Source organism: Podarcis liolepis (assembly GCF_965112155.1).
Source record: "Podarcis liolepis genome assembly, chromosome: W".
NCBI classification, from domain to species: domain Eukaryota; kingdom Metazoa; phylum Chordata; class Lepidosauria; order Squamata; family Lacertidae; genus Podarcis; species Podarcis liolepis.
Window position 1 is genome coordinate 10,415,289 of NC_139568.1, and position 24,612 is coordinate 10,439,900.

Sequence of the window (24,612 nt, forward strand, 5' to 3'; positions counted from 1 at the left end):
TCACAGGATGTTTATGTTTTGCTATTGCTTTCGTTTCTCAGTCAGTCGGAGACACTGACTCAGAACGGTCATGTTTTTCTTTGTTCTGATCAACGCTAAATAAAGTCTGTAAATATGCTCTCCTGCTGTGCATCTTCTGCTGTGTGCTTTATCTGCTGATAAAGAGTGTGCACGAGCCCTGGAATGTGGCAAGGTATTTCCAGGAAATTCGTGTCGCTAGAAGCTGCGTGACTACAGGGATCGATGGATCGTCCGGCAGCCGGCTTGGGGCCATGATGGACTATATCTCCCTGGCAGTATCCCAACAACTGCCAGACCCAGCGCTGGTACGAAATCAAGCCCAAGCTGCCCAAGTCCAAGCTCCCCCGGGAAAAAGAGATTATAGACACTTCAGCATTGGAGGCCCTGGGAGCTGTGGGAGGAGCGGAAGCTGGAGAAGTGGCTGCAACTCCAACCCGGGGTGACATCAGCAACCCCATAGGCACTCCAGCCACTGGGAGAAAGTCAGGCCTGTGGGAAATTGTGGATGCAATAACTGATACTGGAGAGAAGTTAGTAATAAAAATGAAGCAAGGCGATACAATAAGCACATACACCCCACTACGCCACCTCCATCGGTATATAAAGGAAGACATTTCCTTCGTAACAAAAAGGATGATCAAGCCTCAATGTTCCCTTTGAGAGCAGTTTTGGGACCCCAAGAGCCCAGGGCCACAGATGATCAGGGCCAGCCCACCGGTGAATGGCCAACACGTTCCGTTACCATGCAATAAGTGCCATTCACCTACTACTGATCTGCTAAATTGGAAAACCCATACCCTGCCTTTTCTGAAAAGCCGCAAGCTATGCAGGACTTAATGGCCTCAATCATGGTAACCCATCTGCCCATGTGGCAAGATTGCAGGAATCTTTTAACGACACTCTTCACCACTGAGGAAAGAAGAAGGATGGGATTTCCATGTTGGCTGCCCGTTCTGCTGGAAGGGTGAGCTCTTTCGCTGGAAAGAGCACCGGTGCTTTGAAGGTTGGGGAAACCACTAGAGTGACGTGGTACCCCTTAAAAACCTCAGATTGAGCATTCTGAGGACTTGGTGTTCCTGCGGTGCCTGGAACGACTCCCTCACCCCCCAGTAAGCCAATTTCTCCAAGCAACTATGATTGGAAAAGAGTGAGTAATAAATTAAAAATTTGGACATTCATTTGGAAAGGACAGGAGCTTAAAAAAACAACGGAGGTCAGTCCCCTCCTCTGATTAAGAGACAAAACAGCTACATTAGCCGAAGCCGTGATCTAAAATTTACGACGTTCTAAAGACTTTCAAGTTAACCTTTGTATTCCTCCTTTTGGCAGGGGGGAGATACTTTTCAGATTGTTTTAATCCTTGCAGACAGTTTGGATTTACGAGGTATTTTCTTTGTGGAAGCGGACTACTCAGTCGGGAAGACTAGACTCCATTGTGACGTCGTAAAGAAAAGGACACTTTCAACTTTCGTTTTCCTACTTGGGGGGAAAAAAGTAACTGCAGCTGCCCGAACTCAAAGGTTTTTCTTTTCCCTTTCTCTTTTAAACAGTACCTCTACCCCCAGATATAAATTGTAAATTGTGACTGTGTTATTAACTTCTGGGGAATTAAGAAAGGATTACAAGTTACAGAGACTGTTGACTGGTATATTAAGACTGGTGGAGAGGCTTGAGAAGAGAAACAGTGTCTCCTTATCTCCCCTTTGTGTTTGAGACTGATCTTGAACAAAAGAACTGCAAGTTATGGATGGGGGAGAGAAAGGAGAAAGGACAGAGAAAACAAAAACCAAAGCAAGGAGGGATTCTAAGTCACCGTCTTTTGAGGACTCTGTGTTGCAATTGCTTCAGGAAATTAAAACAGAAGTAAGAGGAAATCAAAAGTGTATACAGGAATTAGAAAGTGACTTTGCTCAATTAAGACAAGATTTGACGCAAGTTAATTCAGATGTATCAGCACATGAGTCAAGACTGGTGCATTTGGAAACTGTGAGAATTCCTGACTTAGAGGCAAATCAGTGACAATCTCAAATTTCAATTGCGTCTCTGCAGCTAAAACAGAAAGAATGTAATCTGAGATTGAGGGGCATACCCCAGAAAGAGCGGGATAATTTGAAGGATTGGTTAATTGAAGAATTTGCAGCATACTGGGGCCTCTCAAAAGAAGAATTAAATTCCTGGATAGACAAGGCCTACAGATTTGGACCTAAAAAAGATACTAAGATCACACATGACTGTATGGTGATTTTTAAAACTAAAGAGCAGAGAGACATTATTTTAGGCCACCATTATAAAAAAAGTTTAAAGATAGATGAGAAGGGAATAATTCTGTTTAAAGATATTCCGACATACTTTTTGGCCCTGAGAAATAATTATACAGATTTGGCCAGTGCCCTAAGAAGAAAGAACATTTTCTTCAGGTGGGAGTTCCCGGAAGGAAACTCCCGAGGATAAAAGGTTCCTACTAAATGGCATGATTACAAGACAGGAGGTTGAGATGGCAATAAATAAGATGCAGTCAGGCAAAGCCCCGGGACCGGATGGTCTTTCTGCAAAATATTATAAAATATTGAAAGATTGGCTAATTCAACCGTTGGCAGATGTGTGTAATAAGATTCTAAGAGGGGACAAAGCTCCCGAAACCTGGAAAGATGCATTTATCACTCTGATTCCAAAAACAGATCAAGATAGATCCGATGTAAAAAATTATAGACCAATCTCATTACTTAATGTGGATTATAAAATCTTCTCAAACATTTTGGCCAATAGATTAAAAAAGGTTCTATCAAATTATATACATAAGGACCAGGCAGGATTTCTGCCTGGGACATATGAAAGATAACATTAGAAATATAATTGATATAATAGAAAGGCTGGAAGCGAAAAGAAATTGTAAAGCAATGTTAATGTTTATTGATGCTGAAAAGGCCTTTGATAATGTTTCTTGGTTATTTATGATGAAAAATCTAGAAAGAATTGAGGTTGGCCAGGAATTTTTAAATGGTATTAATGCGATCTATTTTGAACAAAAAGCAAAAATCATAGTTAATAATGTGGTCTCAGAGGAAATCAGAATTGAGAAAGGAACCAGGCAAGGGTGCCCGCTTTCCCCTCTGCTATTTATTTCTGTTCTGGAGGTTTTGTTAAACATGTTGAGGAAAGAGGAGGAGGTTAAAGGCATTGTAGTAGGATCCAAGCAATATAAATTAAAAGCCTTTGCTGATGATACGGTTTTAACTTTACAAGATCCAGAAACCAGTGCAGTGAAAGCACTGGAGCTGATTCAAGAGTTTGGGCAGGTAGCAGGATTTAAATTAAACAAGAGCAAAAGCAAAGTTTTAGACAAAAACTTAGATAATGAGGAAAGAAAAAACCTTTTTGAAAGGACAGGCCTTGTTTCGGTGAAAAAAGTTAAATATTTGGGTGTGAATTTATCGGTAAAGAATCTGAATCTTTACAAAGATAACTATGAAAAATTATGGAATGAAATCAAGAGAGATCTTGAGGTATGGTCAAATCTAAAACTCTCATTGATGGGCCGAATATCGGTGGTTAAGATGAATGTATTGCCGAAGATGTAATAATAATAATAATAATTTATTATTTATACCCCGCCCATCTGGCTGGGTTTCCCCAGCCACTCTGGGCGGCTTCCAACTGAATATTAAAAACAGTACAGCATCAGACATTAAAAACTTCCCTAAAGAGGGCTGCCTTCAGATAAAAGTAAAATAGTTGTTTATTGCTTTGACATCTGCTGGGAGGGTGTTCCACAGGACAGGCGCCACTACCGAGAACGCCCTCTGTCTGGTTCCCTGTAACCTTACTTCTCGCAATGAGGGAACCGCCAGAAGGCCCTTGGTGCTGGATCTCAGTGTCCGGGCTGAACGATGGGGGTGGAGACGCTCCTTCAGGTATACTGGACCGAGGCCGTTTAGGGCTTTAAAGGTCAGCACCAACACTTTGAATTGTGCTCGGAAACGTACTGGGAGCCAATGCAGATCTCTCAGAACCGGTGTTATATGGTCCCGGCGGCCACTCCCAGTCACCAGTCTAGCTGCCGCATTCTGGATTAATTGCAGTTTCCGGGTCACCTTCAAAGGTAGCCCCACGTAGAGCGCGTTGCAGTATTCCAAGCGGGAGATAACTAGAGCATGCACCACTCTGGCAAGACAGTCCGCGGGCAGGTAGGGTCTTAGCCTGCGTACCAGGTGGAGCTGGTAGACAGCTGCCCTGGACACAGAATTAACCTGTGCCTCCATGGACAGCTGTGAGTCCAAAATGACTCCCAGGCTGCGCACCTGGTCCTTCAGGGGCACAGTTACCCCATTCAGGACCAGGGAATCCCCCACACCCACCCGCCCCCTGTACCCCAAAAACAGTACTTCTGTCTTGTCAGGATTCAACCTCAATCTGTTAGCCGCCATCCATCCTCCAACCGCCTCCAGGCACTCACACAGGACCTTCACCGCCTTCACTGGTTCTGATTTAAAGGAGAGGTAGAGCTGGGTATCATCCGCATACTGATGAACACCCAGCCCAAACCCCCTGATGATCTCTCCCAGTGTCTTCATATAGATATTAAAAAGCATGGGGGAGAGGATGGAACCCTGAGGCACCCCACAAGTGAGAGCCCAGGGGTCTGAACACTCATCCCCCACCACCACCTTCTGGACACGGCCCAGGAGAAAGGAGCGGAACCACCGTATAACAGTGCCCCCAGCTCCCAGCCCCTCTAGACGGTCCAGAAGGATGTTATGGTCGATGGTGTCAAAGGCCGCTGAGAGATCCAGCAGAACTAGGAAACAGCTCTCACCTTTGTCCCTAGCCCGCCGGAGATCATCAACCAGCGCGACCAAGGCAGTTTCAGTCCCATGGTGAGGCCTGAATCCCGATTGGAAGGGATCCAAATGGTCCAAATGTACCCCCTTGTAGATCCAGGATGGGATCCCGATAGAGACAAAGCTACTTTAAGCACTATCAGAAAGAGGTGCTGAAGGCTATAAAGGGGGCTGCCCAAAAACCCACTTATATTTCCAAAGTATCTGAAGTGATTCAGAAGGCTGAAGAATCGCCCTCTGAGTTTCTCAAATGTTTAATGGAGGTGTACAGGATTTATACCCCCTTTGACCCAGAAGCCCCAGCAAATCGGCAAACGGTCAATGCAGCCTTTGTGGCCCAAAGTGCTCCAGATATCAGGAAAAAGCTGCAGAAGAAAGAAGGATTTGAGGGAATGAATCTTGAACAACTTATGACTATCGCTCAGAAAGTTTTTGTGAACCATGAGATTGAAGTAAGGAAGGAAAGAGTGAAGGAGATGAAGCAGAAAGCTGCACTGCTGGCAGGGGCTATCAGCCAAGGCCCAGTGTTCGAAGCAAGCCCCCAGGGAGGAGGTTTCAATAGGGGAAGGGGCAGAGGAAGAGGTCAACCGCTAGGAAGAAACCAGTGTGCCATATGCAAGAAGGAAGGCCATTGGAAGCAGGAATGCCCCGAAGTAGGGAGGACACAAGGACAGCAGGAAGGATTTGGAGGACAGAGAGGAAGAGGATGGGGACAGCAGCGTGGAAGAGTACAAGGAGGAAGATATGCAAGGAATGGAGGAAGCCGCCGATATTTCATTGGATTGGCGCAGCTTGAGGAGTATGAGAATGAATAGGACAGACCGGGCTCAATACTCCCATTAGGCCCCTGCGAGCCCATGATCTCTGTCAAAATAGGGAGCTGTCTAATAGACTTTATGGTGTGTACCGGGGCCCAATATTCTGTTTTGACTAAACCCCTGAAAGCAAAAAGCAACCAAGCAGTAATGATTGTGGGAGCCACCGCCAATAAAATCCTAAAACCCTTTCTGCAACCCCAAGAGTGCCAGATTGGAGGGAAGACCCTCACTCATCAGTTCCTTTATGTGCCAGAATGTCCCATTCCCCTTTTGGGACGTGATTTTCTATCTAAAATTCAAGCTCAAATAGCCTTCACACCTAAGGGGCAGAATTGAAGTTACCACAAGAGGCAACAGGAATCGTAACAGTGACTGTGCATTATTAAAGAACCCACTAACCGCAGACAGCTTCACGGATTGCTGGGAGCAGCAGGCTTCTGCCGCACCTGGATCCCAGATTTCAGCAACCTTGCCCGGCCCCTTTATGAGAGCACTGAGGGAAAAGAGAACGCTCATTTTGAGTGGCACGCTGAGCAGAAGGAGGCCTTCAATGCATTGAAATCCAAGCTCATGCAAGCCCCAGCCCTAGGACTGCCGAACCCAAATAAGCCCTTTCAGTTGTATGTTCATGAACAAATGTGCTGGACCCGGGGGGGGGGTTACCGAGAGGCATGGTCAGAGTCCAGTCCTGGGTCGAGGGTCTGGAGACTGTCCACCAAGGGCGAAGCGGGGTCCAAAGCAGGAAGCCGGGAGTGGTCAGGAACTCCGGAAGAACAGGTCTGGGTGCTGGCAGAAACAGGTTTCCAATGACGTTGCTCCCGCAACCTGGGACCGGGCTGACTGGCCTTTATCTTCTCTGAGGCCAGGGGCGGTCCCGGCCCACAGGTGACCCGCCTCTCCTGGCCTTAAGGCGAGCACTCCTCCTGAGAGAACCCAGTTCCCTCCACCTCTCTGCCCTGAGACTCTGCAGCTCAGGAGAGGCTGGAGGGTTACTGGACCCAGGGGGAGGCTCACCTTCCCCTGACAGGGCTGGGAGAGGCGCACCTGTAGGCAATGGGTCCTCAGTCACCTCCGGAGCCAGAGTGGATTCATCTGGTGTCTGCTCCTGAGGATCCAGCACAGGTGCAGGCGCTTCAGATTCAAGGCCCTGCCCCGGCTCAGCTGGCCCTGGAGGCAGGGACTCCTGTGCAGGCTGGGATTCCTCTGGTTCAGCCTCTGAATCAGACTCCCAGGCCATCACAACAAAGGGGGGTGGCAGCAGGAGTCCTGACCCAAAGGATGGGAAGCTGGAAGCGACCTGTGGCTTATTTGTCTGAACAATTGGACTCAGTAGCCAAAGGATGGCCCTGTTGCCTGCGAGCAGTAGCCGCCACGGCTCTATTAGTCAAGAAGGAATTCAAATTCACGTTTGGACAGGAAATGTATGTAAATGTGCCACATGCGGTCTTCACTCTTATGTAATACAAAGGGAGCTACTGGCTTTTCAATGATCGCATGGCCAAATACCAAGGACTCTTATGGGAAAATCCACAGGTGCACTTGCAAGTTGTAAATACCCTGAACCCCGCCACTCTATTGCCCCTCCCTGAGGCAGAGGATCATGAACCCCATGACTGCCTTCAAGTGATGGATGAGGTGTACTCCAGTCGCCCTGACCTGAAAGATGAGCCTCTGAAGAACCCTGATGCAGAATATTTCACGGACGGGAGCAGCTTCATCTGGGAAGGGAAAAGGAAGGCAGGATATGCAGTAGTGACCCTAGAAGAAACAGTAGAGGCCAAACCCTTACCAGTAGGGACCTCAGCACAGAAAGCAGAAATTGTGGCACTCACTAGGGTCCTACAGCTATCAGCAGGCTGCCGTGCTAATATCTACACTGATTCAAAGTTTGCCTTCTTAACCCTGCATGCCCATGGAGCCCTATGGAAGGAGAAGGGACTCATTGGTGCAAAGGGTAAAGCTCTTAAATACGGCCCAGAATTAGAAAATCTCTTAGAAGCTGTATGGGCGCCTGAGAAAATTGCTGTAATGCACTGCTGGGGCCACAGCCAGGAGGCCACCAGAACTGCAAAGGGCAATCACCTGGCAGACAAGGCAGCAAGGGATGCAGCCCTAGAAGAACCTCCACCAGAATCTGTGATAGCCTCCCTTTTAACGACAGTTATTAATATGAAGGAAATGAAGCCCATTTATACAGAGGGAGAAGCAGAATGGGCCCATCAGGAAGGAGGAACCAGAGTACCACCTCACGAAGGATGGTTCATATTGCCAGATCAGTGAGTTTTTGTCCCAGAAACCCTAGGCAGAGAAGTGGTGAAGCAGTACCACGAGTCCACTCATTATGGAGCCACAGAAACTGTGACGGTAGGGATGAATGGAAATGACATTCCGTTTAGCACTCTACTTAACCTAGGGTTACCAGACGTCCCCGGTTCCCGGACAAATTCCGTCCCCGGAATGTCCCCAGATTTGCACATCTGTCCCCAGGAAACGTGGCAACGGCAGCCTCAGCAGCCCGGAGCCAGTCTGGTAACGCAGTTGGCTCTTGCTGGCTCCGGGCTGCTGACTGCCGCTGCCGCCACCACTGCTGAAGGGGAACCGGGGACATCCGGTGGTACAGATCTCCTGCCTCCTTCCCCCTTTGTTTTGACTGATGAGGGAGGCTCGGGAGTCATGGGTGGGTGGCTGTTGCCCAGGAGGGGAGCAAGGTGCATGGTTTCTCTGCCGGGCAAGGTGCAAAGCCCTTCTTTCGCACCCTGTGAAACACAAATGTGCAGAGTTTTTTTAAAAAAAACTGGGCAATGGCACACCACCAGCCCATGACTCCCGAGCCTCCCCTGATCTCCTGCTCCCTTCCCCCTTTGTTTTGACAGATCGGGGGAGGCTCGGGAGCCACGGGCAGGCACCATTGCCCAGTTTTTTAAAAACTCTGAGCATTTATGTTTCACAGGGTGAGAAAGAAGGACTTTGCACCTTTATACAATATGCATGTGTGCTTGGGCCCAGGGTCTTTTGCCTCACCATCCCCACTACTGACTCCCTGTTGCTACTCAGCTTCAAAAAAAAAAGTGTTCCCAGATTCATTGAAAAAATCTGGTAACCATAACTTAACCTCCACTCGAAAGTTGGGGGATGCATATAGGTTTTGGTAACACCAGATGCATTTGCACAGAGTATTTGATCCCCACAGCCCATGTTCACGGAGACAATGCCATCTGTGGAAGTCCTAACCATGCCACATGATTGACAGGCTATGTGCAAGTCTAATATGGGGTGTGTGCAGCTAGGCCTCTACAGCAATAGAAAAAAGACAGTCACAGAACTGAGAAATTGCACAAAACAAATGAAATACCGTGAAAATCCCTGAAACGAGAAGTAATCGACTAGAAATATTATCTTGTGGAAATAAACTAAATAATAAGAAAAATCAAAAAGCTTAAGGAAAAAGTTAGAACAACCTAAAATTGAACAAAGCCTTAATGGGATGCCAGCTACAAACCTCGTTTCACTCAACTATTCAGTTTCCTCAGAAGGAAATAGAAAAATCATAAACTTTAAATGACCAAAATTTCACAAAAAAGGCATAGAACCCCCCAAAATTATAAAGTATTATAATCCTAGCTCAACCTAGTTAAAGCAAAGGCCAGTAATAAAGGATAGAGGACTCAAAACTACAGTTACTAATACTGAATTTACAAAAAAAGTTTGAAAACCTAAATGGCAAGTTTTAAACAAAACCCAACTTGAAGAAAGCAAAGCACAGTAATAAGGGTTGAGGACTCAACTATGAAAATTCTAGTGCTGCTTTTACAAAAAGGTTTAAAAACCTAAATGGCACAAATTCAAAGAAAGGAATACAAGATAAGCTGTTTTAGATTTTAAACAAACTCAAGAACAGGACTGAAACGCTCCCATTGTCTAGATGTTACTGCTGATGTTAAAGACTGATACTGGGTGTTTCCAATCACAGGTTTATATACTATAGGGTGAAATTTTTTTTAAAGGGACAGGCCATCTTGTTCAAACAATGGGCGGGGTTGGTAAAGTTTGGAAAAAATAACAATGATATTGAATGGAGTTGTAGAAAATTATAAAAATGAAGTAAAATCATTGTAAGCATTGAGACCTGACGGAATTAAGGAGCCAAATCTAAAAATCCAATACATTTCTTTCTGTAATAATTTCTTAAGATATCCGTGTTTGCCTCAGGAGTGTGATGTTTATAAATGACAAACCATCTGAAATCCGTTGCCTTATGTTTAGCCTCTAAGAAGTGAGATGTAAGAGGTGCTTTCAACACCTTGTTGAAAATATGATTCTTATGCTCTAGTATTCTAGTTTTAACCGTTCTTGTAGTACTGCCCACATACCAATGGTCGCAAATACATTTAATTGCATATACCACTCCATGGGAATTACAGTTGGTAAATGCTTCCAGTTTGATAATGCTGTTGGTTCCAGGTATGATAAAATATTTCATCTCAGTTGTTAAACTACATGCTGCACATCTTCCACATTTAAAATGTCCCTTTATATCACAACCTTGCAGCTGGTTCTTATCCATTATATCTGCATGTACAAGCATGTCTTTAAAGTTCTTGGTTCTACGGAAACTGATCCGTAGAGGTATAGAAGGGCAACCTGGTACGTCTAAAAAGGTGTTCAATCCAGTGCTGAACTGGAAGCATAACACTGGCTCTCCAAGCTGTAATGGGTGAAGTTTCACTATGTTACGAGACTCATTAAAATCAAATAAAAAATAAACATGGGGAAAAATATTATGAGACTCACCACAGCCCATATATCTTGCAGATTAAGGCCTGGTGAGATGCTGCTGATTATCTGGATATCCCATGTTTTCTATCAACAGAAGATTGGATGGCATACATTTAAGATACAGGTAGGTAGCCGTGTTGGTCTGCCGTAGTTGAAACAAAATAAAAAAATGCCTTCCAGTAGCACCTTAGAGACCAACTAAATTTGTTATTGGTATGAGCTTTTGTGTGCTCATGTATCTGAAGAAGTGTGCATACACACGAAAGCTCATACCAATAACAAAGTTGGTCTCTAAGGTGCTACTGGAAGGAATTTTTTATACATTTAAGAGAAAGTCTTTAATTTGAAAGTTATCAACATAAAACTTTTTAAAGCAATTAGACCTATTAGTACAGCAGCAGCTAAAAGTTTAACATGTCAAGCCATTCATAGTTCCACTATGAATAGGTAACAGGGCTGAGAAAGTGAGTCACCGCAACTCAAGTTGACTTTATCATGCGAGGTTCAAGTCTTACATGCTTGCTGCTTGAAACATGGCCCTATGGATGCAGCTTCCCCACAGCAAAGCATTTATGGAAAGGAGATAATTCTTTTATCCTCTTCCAACCATTTGAGAAGTGTTTCACATAAATGGCTTAGCTCATTATGTCCCTGTAACAGCAACGAAATAGAAACCATCGGGCATGTCATCTTATATTGCCCATTATATCGAGACTCAAGAAAAGAGCTGATCGAGCCGATTCTGAGGAAAATACCTCGTAGTACAGATGACACCTATATCAGACACCTCTTAGCTGACAAAGACCCCGAAATCAACAGGCCTGTGGCGAAGTACTGTTACATTGCAACAAGAATAAGACGAGCAATGATGACAGCAACGGAGTTCAAATTGCAAACATCGAAGGAATGATAATAAACAGTAATGACATTTGAATTGAATACTCAAAACCTTAAAAGTCGAAACCTGGTCATAAACATAAGTACCAATTTTGTGACTTGGCCATATCTCCACTTTTATCTGTAGTACAATAGTACTCATATTGCCAATTTTATTTTATTTTATAAATTGCTTGTTGGTCATTGACCGTATTAAAGATATTTGAATTTGGCTTAGCTCATATTGATTTGATTCTGCCCCAAGTGGCAACATTGGTACTGTCAGGGAACTGCCATCAGAACAGAGGTGGGAAACAGAGGGGCAGTTGTGTTACAGAGAGCCTCCAAAAATCTTGCGAAGCAGTTCCTCTTCTGGTGATGAGGAAAAGGTGAAAGGGAAGAGGTGAAAGGACCAGAGGATGCTGGTGGGAGCCTCAGCACCGCTCCTGGCAAAGCCGGCCAGGAGGGAAGCACGCGCCTTCCGTCGCCCACCCTGCGCAGAAGTCTAAAGCACAAAGAGGGAAGGAAAAGGCTGGGCATAACGAGACTTTTATGCTGGGGGAGGTCCAGGAAACAAGCACTCCCGGATTCTGCTAGCAATTGAGGCAAACATGAACTTTGGGGTTCTGCACTGTAAATAGTTTGCACCTAAATAAAACCTGTAAAAGACAGGTCAGAGACCTGCCTGGTTACTCGTGAGCAACCACCTTTGCCATCTGACAGGTACGGACTCCATTATGAATTGCTCCATAAGCATATGCCTGGACAGGAAAAGCTGTTCAGATCTAACATGATGGCTGCATTCTTTTAAAGAGAAGACAAGAGTTATTTGTAATAAATCATTTATGCATGCAGCGTTAGAAATGAGCCACAGTGTTTTATAAACCTTGGTCTTTATTAGGGCTACATCAACAGAAAGAGGTGTTTGCCACTAGAAAACAAGTAGATGTGGAACAGACTTCCATCGGTGAGTGGTTGGCTTTGGTTTTTTACAAGGCAAATTGCAAAAAGAAGCTGCAGGTTGTATTATCATAGATGACTATGAATAACCTAGTCTTGAATAAATGAGTTCACTAGACATTAGTATTTTCTCAAAGCAGCAACAGAACTAGAACAGAAATGAGATATCTGCACAAAGCAATGTGGCAACAGCAGACATATCCTCCAAGCTGTTCTTCAAACTTCTACAGACCTCAAAAAATGTGAGCTGCAAAAACCTTAACGCAAAATGAAGCTGAAACTGATGGGGTTGTGCAGGGTTGTTAAGGCAGCAGAGAGCATTGTTGGCTGCCCACTCTCCACCTTAGAGCAGATTTATGCCACAAGGTGCCATAGGAACCTTTAAGTCATATATACTTTGTGTGTTCTTTGGAGTTCACTCATGTTTATGAAAGCCACATTAGACTGTGTTCAGGAACACCCAAGTCTTCACATATAAAGTGGATGATACTCCTTGGGAGTGAGTTTCCTCCTTCAAATTGGGCAAAAGTTAGCATGCCTAAGAAAACTGCTGAGGCACTGACTACAGAAGATGTGGCCACATGTTGTTGTCACTATAAGCCGTCCGCTTTGCACAATCTCTGCAAAGCTGTCCATGCAAATTCCACAACTCAAAGTGCCTGAGGATCTTGCAAATTCCCTCCTTCCCACTTCTCTGGGGAGCTTTCTAGTGGCAAGAGCACCACTCTGTGTGTGTCACCACCACCACCACTAAATATGATGCTGTCAGACAATGGTTGATGTCTGAACTCTCTATTGGACCTCCCGCAGTGCTGCCTAGGCTGCGGATGTGTTCCCGAAGCGCCGGGAGCTCTGCTTTCAGCACGCCCGGTGCTCCGGGAAGCAGGCTGCTATCCGCAGCCTAAACAGCCCTGCGGGAACTCCCGCAGGGCTGCCTAGGCTGCGGATGTCTTCCTGAAGCCTGGAGAGCGAGAGGGGTCGGTGAGCACCGACCCCTCTCGCTCTCCAAGCTTCAGCGAAAGCCTGCATTCGCCCCATAGGACGCACCCAGATTTCCCCTTCATTTTTGGAGGGGAAAAAGTGTGTCCTATAGGGCGAAAAATACGGTAAATCAAATCGACCCTGACACCCAAGCCTTGCACATACAAATCTTGCAAGCTAGGCAGTACTGGTGGTGAATCCACAGAGTATTGTTTTTTGATTGTCTGAATGACTGACCAAGGAACAGCATGACTTACATCACCCAAGTGTAGAGAATATTAAGAAAATTGGCTGACTTGATATGGAAAATTACCTGTGACAAATGTGGGTAACACCAGTGCTTTTGCACTCATTTGCTGACATGCTGTGAAGAGGTGCAGGGACTGTTGGGTAGACTGCTGTCCACACCATTTTCCTTGTATCTCCATCAGAAAAGGGGCTAAAAGGTGCTTTCATTCTTTCTGGATCAGGCCCCTCTAGCCCAAAAAAACACCCCAACCCCAACTGCGCACATCTAAAAGTGTGTGCAAGGTTGCCTGCAAATTCCTATATGTGCCGCAGTATGTGACAAGAAAGAATCTGCCTCATACCAGGTTGGGTTCCTTCTCTGTTCAACCCAATATTGTCTATGCAGACCAGCAGCAGCTCTCAGAAAGAGGAAGGGCCTTTCCCAGCACCACCTCCCACCCAATTCTTTTGACCGGAGATGTGCAAGTGAAGCAAGTACGCTGTAAGGAACCGAATTGGATGGTCCGCCCCCACCACTTAATGGATCCAAATGGTTTCCAGAGAGTGGTAGGGGATGTTTTATTCCATGTTGATGGCCTTTCAGCTGATTCCCTGGTTGCCCGCTGGAATGTGGAGTTAACCAGGGCTATTGACTATTTGGCTCAGAAGCGCCCTCTCCGATTGCATGGAGCCCGGTTTTCCACGGATCTGAGGGCAATGAAACAATCGCTGATACGGCTAGAGCACTGGTGGCGGGTAACTCATTCCGAATCTGACTGGACATGGGTTAGAGCTCAATGTCGAGCTTACCAAGTGGCGATAGCAAAGGCGAAGAAGACCTTCTTCACTGCCTCTGTTGCATCTGCGGAAAACAGCAGCAGGAGACTCTTTCAGGTGGTTCGCAATTTAGCGGAACCACCTGCTCCATTGGGGCCCAGTACGGGCCACATGATCTCCTGCAATGATTTTGCAAAGTTTTTTGAAGATAGTCGCTCAGATTCAGGAAGAGGTAGACTCCACCGTGGGAGCAGAGCCGGGGCAGGAGAGTGCTAGAGCCCTGTCTAGTCATGTTATATGGGCAAAATAAAAAAATTCCTTCCAGTAGCACCTTAAAGACCAACTAAGTTAGTTCTTGGTATGAGCTTTCGTGTGCATGCACACTTCTTCAGATACACTGAAACAGAAGTTGCCAGATCCTTCTATATAGTGAGAAGGTGGGGAGGGGTGTTACTCAGAAGGGTGGTGGGAATGGGAGATAGGCAGATAGCTGGGAGGGCCTGTTGACGACTCTTAACGACTGTAATAGGTCTTACAGGAGAAGGCAAGGGGTGAGGAGGTGAGAAATGGTTTAGTCATGTATAGTGAGATAAGAATCCAATGTCTTTGTTCAGCCCAGGTTTTTCCATTGTTTTAAGTTTGGTAATGAGTTGTAATTCAGCAGCTTCTCTTTCCAGTCTGTTTCTGAAATTCCTTTGTAGTAAAACAGCTACTTTGAGATCTTGTATAGAATGTCCTGGGAGATTGAAGTGTTCTCCTACTGGTTTCTCTGTTTTGTGATTCTTGATGTCAGATTTATGTCCGTTTATTCTTTGGCGTAAGGTTTGGCCTGTTTGTCCAATATAGAGAGCTGAAGGACACTGTTGGCATTTGATGGCATACACAATGTTAGACGATGAGCAATTAAATAGTCCCGAGATGGTATGTGTGATGTTGTTGGGGCCAGTAATGGTGTTGTCCGGGTGTACCATTACTGTACATTGTACCTTACCACTTTTGTCCTTTATTATGGTAACCTTCGTACGAAATGTTCCTTTCATATCTTAATTTTCTTGAACAGATCTCTGGTTTTTCCTATTCTATTGTTTCCCTCTGTTTCTTTGCATTGCTCATTTAAGAAGGCCTTCTTGTCTCTCCTTGCTATTTTTGGGAAATCTGCATTCAATTTCCCGAATCTTTCACTATCTCCCTCGCATTTTGCTTGCCTTCTCTCTCCCGCTATTTGTAAGGCCTCCTTGGACAGCTACTTTGCTTTCTTGCATTTCCTTTTCATTGGGATGGTTTTCGTTGCTGCCTCCTGTATAATGTTACAAGCCTCCATCCATAGTTCTTCAGACACTCTGTCCACCAAATCTAAATCCCTAAACCTGTTCCTCACTTCCACTGTATATTTATAAGGGATTTGATTTAGATTGTATCTTACCGGCCCAGTGGTTTTTCCTACTTTCTTCAGTTTAAGCTTGAATTTAGCTATAAGAAGCTGATAATCTGAGCCACAGTCAGCTCCAAATCTTGTTTTTGCTGACTGTATAGAGCTTCTCCATCTTTGGCTGCAGAAAATATAATCAATCTGATTTCGATGCTGCCCATCTGGTGATGTCCATGTGTACAGTCGTCTCTTGTGTTGTTGGAAAAGAGTGTTTGTGATGACCAGCTTGTTCTCTTGGCCTTTGCCCTGCTTCGTTTTGAACTCCAAGGCCAAACTTACCAGTTGTTCCTTTTATCTCTTGATTCCCTACTTTAGCATTCCAATCCCCTATAATGAGAAGAACATCTTTCTTTGGTGTCATTTCTATAAGGTGTTGTAAGTCTTCATAGAATTGGTGAATTTCAGTTTCTTCAGCCCCAGTAGTTGGTGCATAAACTTGGATTACTGTGATGTTAAAAGGTCTGCCTTGGATTCGTATTGAGATCATTCTATCATTTTTGAGATTGCATCCTAGTACAGCTTTCGCCACTCTTTTGTTGACTATGAGGGCCACTCCATTTCTTTTACGGGATTCTTGCCCACAGTAGTAGATATGATGGTCATCCGAACTGAATTCACCCATTCCCGTCCATTTTAGTTCACTGATGCCCAGGATGTCAATATTTATTCTTGCCATCTCATTTTTGACCACATCCAACTTACCAAGGTTCATGGTTCTTACGTTCCAGGTTCCTATGCAATATTTTTCTTTACAGCATTGGACTTTCCTTTCGCTTCCATGCATATCCGTAACTGAGCAACCTTTCAGCTTTGGCCCAGCCGCTTCATCAGCTCTGAATCTACTTGTACTTGTCCTCCGCTCTTCCTCAGTAGCATGTTGGACGCCTTCCGACCTGAGGGGCTCATCTTCCAGCGTCATAACTTTTATATGCTGTTGTCTTCGTCCATGGAGTTTTCTTGGCAGGGATACTGGAGTGGTTCGCCGGTTCCTGCTCCAGGTGGATGTTTGGTCAAAACTCTCCACTATGACCTGTCCATCTTGGGTGGCCCTGCACGGCATAGCTCATAGCTTCTCTGAGTTATTCAAGCCCCTTCGCCACGGCAAGGCAGTGATCCATGAAGGGGGAATAAGTTAATATTCATGTTTATACTTCTGCTCTTCTAACCTTTGGGGGAGTGTCATGAGACAAAGGTGCTTGAGAGCAGAAGCAGGCAAGGCCTAGGCAGTGCGGCCTACGAGGGCTACACAAATCTTTCAAGCCTAACTTTTAGCAGTAAAATGCTGTGTCACTGTGACTCGTGAATCATCTTGGGTTCCCTATAAATGTAACCAGCCATCTCTGTGGGCCTCAGTCTGTGTGTAGTGTGTGTGTATCTCAGCCAATATGTTGTGTTGTTGCAGACAGAGCGGCTCCAGGACTCCAATTAATCAGTAACTAAGATCTGTGCCTCTGTGAAGACTAAGAAGGCTGTTAGGAGCACTCTGTGTATGCTCTTTGACTATGCTGTTTCTGAATAAGTTTATTTTCTTTAGCAAACCTTTATTCTGTTTATGAAGAAGACTCTGCGTTGATTAATTGACCGCTGCACGACAGTTTTCCCTCATGTATTTAAGGCCTGCAGTGGGAGGGCTTTTGCCAATTCCTCCGACAGTCACTGTGCAGTAGTGGTAAGAGTTTTGGATCCAGGGTCCAAATCCACACTAGGCCATGAAGCTCACTGAGTGACCATGGACCAGTCATTGACCTGTCTGGTACGTTTCCACAGCAACAGAATTGCATGGCAAGTCCCCTCCCCCATGTGAAATGAAGACACCGGACACAGTATTTAAGGTTAATGGGCATAAAAGGCCACAACTTTATTGATTACAGAATTGAAAGGTATTGGCCTTAGGCATTGGCTCCTATCGACTACCCGGCATGGGGACCGGGAAGGGTTGTCCACAAGCCGTGGGGGTCCTGTTGAAGTACGCCAACTAGGATCCCACGGGTGTCACCGCTCTGGGGCGTGCCGGGGGCCCTTAACTCCCTACGTTTCGGACAAGGCAACGCCCCCCGGAGTCCTCTACCGGACTACCCTTTCTTTTGGGGAAGGTGATGGCGTTTCCTTCCCCCCTTCATTTGCATAACAATTGACCCCTGCCAATGCCTAACCGCCACTCGAGCGAAGCTCGCCGCCAATACCTTCAAGCCTGCAACCAATTCCTAATCCCTGCTATGATGTCCCCCAACCAAATATCGTTTCCATTGTCTGACAGATGCACGCCATCCCATCTGTAGAGGGCCTCGTTGCTGTACTGGATTCTCGGGTGGCCAATGACGCCCCCGCCCAGAGCTGCCACTCTACGCTCCACAGCCCTCTGCAAGACCCTTCTTGCTTTATTGATTCCAACAGGGCTCACACAATCCCTCCATGTCCTCCTCTCAAGCAACGAGGACCACAGGATAGTAATGTTTGGGTAAACCGCCATCAGGTCAGCAAAATCGTCAAAAATGTTCCATCTCAAGTCAATCGCTTTGCGGTACGCTAGGTCGTTCTCCCCCAACTGGATAACCAAAGCATCTGGTGGGCCCTCAGAGGCGGCTCTCGCCATCACGGCGGGCTTGAATTCGCACCATCGCATGCCTCTTCTCGCCATCCACGTCAGCTGTACACCTGCTGGTAAGTTCAAGTTATTTCCCAGCCCGGTACTCATTGCCCGATGCCTGGCCCAATGCACAATGCTATGGCCTACCAACCAGATGCGTACCCTTCGGCATCCTGAAAAGGAAGTAGACAGGGAAACCAAGGTCAGGCGCACGCCCACTAGTCATAAATTCCCTCTTACGTAAGCTCTGTATGCATTAGAGTTCCACCGGCCAAGATCTTTTATCCTTTCTGCGGAGAGCCCGAGATGCACAGCAGTGGTTGCAGCACCGATCCGAAAAGAGTGAGCCGCAAATTCAGCCGCGGGCAGCCCGCATGCAGCCAAAGCCCTACGCATCACCCGTGTAAACTGGTGCCTGGCCAAAGGCGAGCCATCGGCATGAATTAAGAGGGGGCCTGGGCTACCGGGCCTTAGGTAGAGGAAACGCCTCGTATCCCTAACCGGGCAGGGGCCAGGGTCTTGCACTGCTGGTAACCTTAGAAGGGCCCCCCTCCCCTGCTGATCGGTCTTGGAGCTCCGAACTTGGACTATAAGCTCGTTTGTTGACAGGGTCAGATCACTTAAGACAATACCCCTCTGGGTGTGGAAAGCCCCTCCGTCGCAAACCACTTCCCCTATGCGAAGGGCCCCAAAGAAGGCTATGGAGTAGGCAGCCGAGAATAGGCGAGCCTCATATTTTGACCAGCATATGGCACGTAATTTTTTGTGTATCTGGGTCAGAATGTCAAAAGTTAAGGGCCTCCTCCTGTCAGAGCTAGGTGGTTGCTGACGGCGCCACCCTTCTAAAGCCTTACGCACTATAAATTTTGCACACGGGTCGGTGTCGAAAAAAGTTTTGCAGAAATATGAAATTCCTGCGGACTGAATATTGAGAGTCTTAGGAGCCCTGCCCAGTTCCTTCAGGTGGGCAAAATAGTGGAGGACCTCCCTCGCTGAGGGAACAGAGTTGCGTTTCGCCTTGGGAAACTTATTGCGGAACTTTAGGAAGTCGGCCCACGCTTTCTTGTACGATCTCATTGTGGAAGGGGCGACTGCACCAAATACTCCCTTCATCACTTCTTCCTCCCAAGACTCCAGAGATGCTCCGGGAAAGGCATCGATGACTGTTCCGCATCCGGCCCTAACCAGCGGAAGCGCTCCATCTGAAAGCGAGACAGAGCATCCGCGATGTCATTATTAATGCCGAGTACGAATTTGGCTGAGAAATATATATTGTTCTTGAGACACAGGAGGACAAGGGACCGCAACAAGTTTCCCACCCTAGCGGAGCGCATGGACTGTCTGGATAGAACCGCTACCACTGCCTGGTTATCTGTGTTGAAACATACCCTATGATTGCGAAACTGTTCTGCCCAGAGATGCACTGCCACTAGGATAGGGAAAAATTCCAAAAATGTGAGGTCCCGAGAAATGGGCTGGCCCTGCCAGTCTTCCAGCCACTTTTTTGCACACCACTGGCCCCTGAAATAAACTCCAAAACCCAGGGACCCTGCTGCATCTGACTGGACTTGGAAGTCAGCATTGAGTGCCATGGAATCCTGCCACAGGGATATGCCGTTATATCTATCAAGGAATTGCAGCCAGACTTCCAAATCTGCCTTGACTTCCTTAGAGAGGCGAACCCTATGCTGTGGCACCCTGAGACCTGCCGACAGTCTGGCCAGCCGGCCACAGAAAGGTCGACCCGGCGCCACTACCCTGCAAGCGAAATTTAAGTGACCTAGCAGGGATTGAATTTGCCTTAGAGTAACCTTCTTTAGCGGCAAAAGCTGTTGTATCAATTCCTTAAGGGCTAACAATTTTTCCCGAGGCAGTCTGGACGTTTGGGCTACGGTGTCTAACTCAATGCCTAGATAAACCAATGAAGTAGATGGACCCTCTGTCTTTTCTGCGGCTAGTGGCACCCCCAGCTCACCTGCCAGGGCTGTGAAAGCCTCCAGGAGGGCGGAGCACCGCTGCCTGTTATCTGCCACCAAAATAAAATCATTGAGGTAATGCAAACGCCCAACGACCCTGTCCTAAGGCGTAGGGCCCAATCCAGAAATGTACTAAACGACTCGAAAGCTGAGCAAGCCACGGAGCAACCCATAGGCATTGCTTTCTCAATGAAATACACCCCCTCGAATCTAAAGCCCAGCCAACGGAAGTCCGCTGGATGGACGGGAAGAAGGCGAAACGCCGACTCAATGTCACATTTGGCAAGGAGTGCCCCCCGCCCAAATTTGCGGATCATTTTTACTGCATGGTCGAAGGAGGCGTATTTCACCGTACAAAGCTCCTGGGGAATCGCGTCATTGACCGAGCCCCTCCTTGGGTAAGAGAGGTTGTGGATCATGCGGAATTCCCCTGGGGTCTTTTTTGGTACAATGCCTAACGGGGATAGATGAAGTCCTTCCACTGGAGGCTCAGCAAAGGGACCTGCTACCCTACCTGCACTGATTTCCTTCTCTATCTTTTTCCTAACTATCTCTGCCCTTTCCCTGACTGATTTTTGATTTTGTGGGTCCCCGGTGTTAGGGGGGAAAGACACCGGGATTCTGAAACCCGTGGAAAACCCCTCCCAAAGATACTGCGCAGCTTTCCGATCGGGATATTGATCCAGCAGGGTTCTGAGGGGCTGAAGACGGATGGGGGAGAAGGCTAAGCCAAGATGCAAGTTACTGGCGGCTACCGGGCCCTTGGTGGGAGGATCCGGGGTGCCCCTGTTGTTGCTGTGGGAGAACCCCCGGCCCCCACGAAAGGGCTGCTGTTTGTTCTTGAAGCACGCAGAGGCGGGGTGGTTGCCCCAGCACCGCTCGCATTCGTGAAGATACTTACAGGAGGGTCGCGAGCATACACCCCTGTTGTACTCCCAGCAGTGGCGGCGCCGTTTTGCCTCCGTCTTACCCGCCTTGGCTGCATCCTGGTTTTTCTTTTCGATGTAAGGGTTGACGTCCTCGCCCCAGTAATTAGGATCTGTTAGATCCCATCGAGCGGAAGGCAGGAGAGAAGTGTTTCTACGGAAATTCTCATCATATGTTAAGGCACCATTTTCTCCCGCAAGCGCGTGCGCCCTCCTTACTTGAGCCAGATAGGCAATCAAATCCATGGAGCGCCACGGATAAGCCGCGCAAACAACTCACATGAAGACCTGGTACCCATCCAGCCAATTCTCAAAGGTGCGCTCTGCCCTAGGCGTCCTATACCTCCGCTTACCGAAGGAGCGCCTCTTCTCACCTTTTCCCGTTATCTTAGTCGGAGGGATAAGGGTGAACATGTCCACATAGTCACCGTTGAGGATCTTATTCCTCTTCTTCTGTGACAAATGGTTCCCCAGTATAAAATCAGTGGATTGATTAGTGGCAACTTTTACATCCTCCACTAGTGCCCCATCCTTCCATTCTAGCACACCATTAAAGGTCTTACGATGGGAATTGGCCCTCCTTTCATGCGCCCAAAGTGGGATCCCATGATTCCCTTCCCCCAGGCCCCAGTAGCTATCCATGGGGCCCTCACCATCCGAATCCGAGGATGACGTACCTGAGTCGTCCTCAGTCTCGGACTGCTTACTTCTTTTCTTCTTCGAAGAGGTGTGCTTTTTCTTGGACTTTCTCTTCCCTCCTTGCGCCTCGACGTTGGCTGGGTTCACACTGACGGCTGCCTGAGCACCTTGAGGTTGCACATGCTCCTCCTCCAAGGCGGAGCCCGCGCTGTCATCGGTAGAGCTGTGCTGTGGCTGCTGCTCCTGAAACACACTAGGAATGTCTACAACCTGTGAAACAGCGTTGCCGCTGGCACCCGTGGCCGTAGCCTTCCCCTTGCCAGTACCCTTTGCCGGAGCCTTTCCCTTGCCACTGCTTTGGTTGGTCTTCCTAGCAATGGCTGCCTGGGCACGGGTATTAGGGCGGCCTACGGTCGCCACGTCCGGCTGGTTGCTAACCCCTACAACGACTGGGATGACCTGCTGACCCTGACCGCAGGGCGGAGTATCGGGTATCACGTCTTGTGATGGTTCCGGGGCTGGAAGGGCAACAGCCCCCCTAGGCCTACATTGTCTGTAAAAGGTTTCAAAAGCCATAAAAAATTGGGCGAAGGCTTGAGGGTCGCACGGCATGGCCGGCATCTGAGCGCCCCCACTGCCTGTGGGAGGTGCCATCTGATTCCTGGAAGTGGATGGCTGCTGGTCCCCGCCTGACGCCATTACTTACACTAAAGCGGCTGTGATTATTCGCCTAACTATATGGAGACACCTACCTAGGCAGACTGTGTACCCCCCACTAGTACAATATACCCTAAGCTAGGTTAAATGCCACCACCAACCACAGCCAGCGATCAGCAACACAGCCAAAAGCTGCGCCCAGCTCGGTATTGTCTACACTGACTTGGCACAACGTTGAATCTGGCTGGGCTGGTTGCCCTAGCTCAGTATTATCAACACTAACCCGCTGTTCCTAATCTGTAGAACTGGCTACCCAAGTTCAGTATTATCAGCACTGGCTAAGGTTCCACTTAAAATTAGAAATGCTGGCTGTGACAAATTAGACAATCTCAACCCTACCTTAGCTGTAACTTTACTCTTTAGAAGTTAACAGCACCTATTCCAATAATACGTACACCGGTGCAGCTGTAACTCAAATCCAATAAAAGCTAGTTCGGAACCAGTAGCCCAATGAATAAAAAGAATTAAATTTTACCTATATATATGAATATGCTATTATTAGGTTTCAAACTATATCTAGAATTGTGTTTCTATCCAATAAGCTCAAATTAAAATTTCCCTAAATCACTTAATTCAGGCAAAACCAAATCCCAGTGAGAGAGGACGTTTATTTGTTGAAGGCTATTAGATCAACTTCTAGAAGGAATGAGAGGGCTTAGTAACCACTGCCAAGAAATCACTTCAAAACCAGGCACTGTGCCCCCTCAGCAAAATCACGTAGAGTTATTTACAGCACTCAGCACTGTAGCCCCTAATAATCTCCAGTATACCCGGCACTGTGCCGCAACAGGACAAATTCCACTAAAAAATATTTCCAGCACTCAGCACTTTACCCCCCAGACGGATGAGAACCACGAAATCCAATCAATTAACACCCGATGCTTTCTAACTTACTGCCAAAAGCAATGTGCAACTAAAACCCTTAAAGCAAAGTACTTAAGCAGTAAATATATATATATATAAAACAAACCGCGTACACAAGGTCTGGCTGAACTGTGCGAAAACCTTGCTTGCCCAATCACCGGTTGCTTGCGCTGCTACCTCCTCTATCCCCAAGAATCCTGTACTAGCGTTCAGAATATATTCTTACCGGCGCGTGTCACACCTACAATGGCCGCCCGGGCCTCTCCGGTGACCTTCCTAAGATGGCGCCCGTGGTCTTCCCCTCGCCCCCAACAAAGATAGCCGCTGGCGCTACAACCACGTGTGCCCCCAAAGATGGCGCCGGTTCTCCGCCCCTAACAAAGCCCTTAACAGAAATGGAAGCCGCAGCTTCGACCCACGCCTCGGAGGCGAGCGGTTGCTGTAGCAACCAGACAAACCAATCCGGCGAGAAAGGCAAAGGAAGTTGGAGAGGAGAAAACACAAGGGCAAAATGCGATGCGAACCAGGAGGCCGAGTACACCGGGGGGGCGGATTTAGCGCGGGGATTTAGCGCAGGGATGAACCGAGATCCCTTCTGCAAGCCCGGCGCCAAGGGGGAGACAAGCCAGGGGACAGCTAAACAAGGCAACCCGCCTGTAACCTGAGAACGTGGACGACTGAAGGGGGAAACCAGGACACCCGAGAGAAAAGCAGGGAAGATAATAAAGCACCACCAGTGGCACGTAATCCTACGACCCGCGTGAGAATGAAGGAGCGGAAGGTGGCTGCGAACCGGGGCGCACCGCTCCGCGTACTTTACCCGTCCTGCTCTCCGGTCACCACCGCGACGCTCCCTGCGTTGCCTGCAACTCCAAATAGCGATCCTCCGGCGAATCCAAAAGTGACTAGGTAAGTTCCAATTAAGCCAATTAAGTGGACCGTTCCCACAGAGCCGCCCGTGCCTCCCAACCTTCTTTCTGCCGGCAAGCACCCCAGCAGCAGTGATTTCAGCTCCGGAGGGGACCGTAGTCTCCTTAGTGATTTAGCTCCGTAGGGTGAAGCCGAGCACGAGGCAGAAGGTGAGGCTCGCAGCGACTCGAAAACAGCGACAAAACCCGCTTGAAAAAACCGCTCGGCTGGAAAGGGGCAAAGAGGGCGGTCCCCGGGCATGCCTAGTCTTAAATAGGCTAGGCCATGCC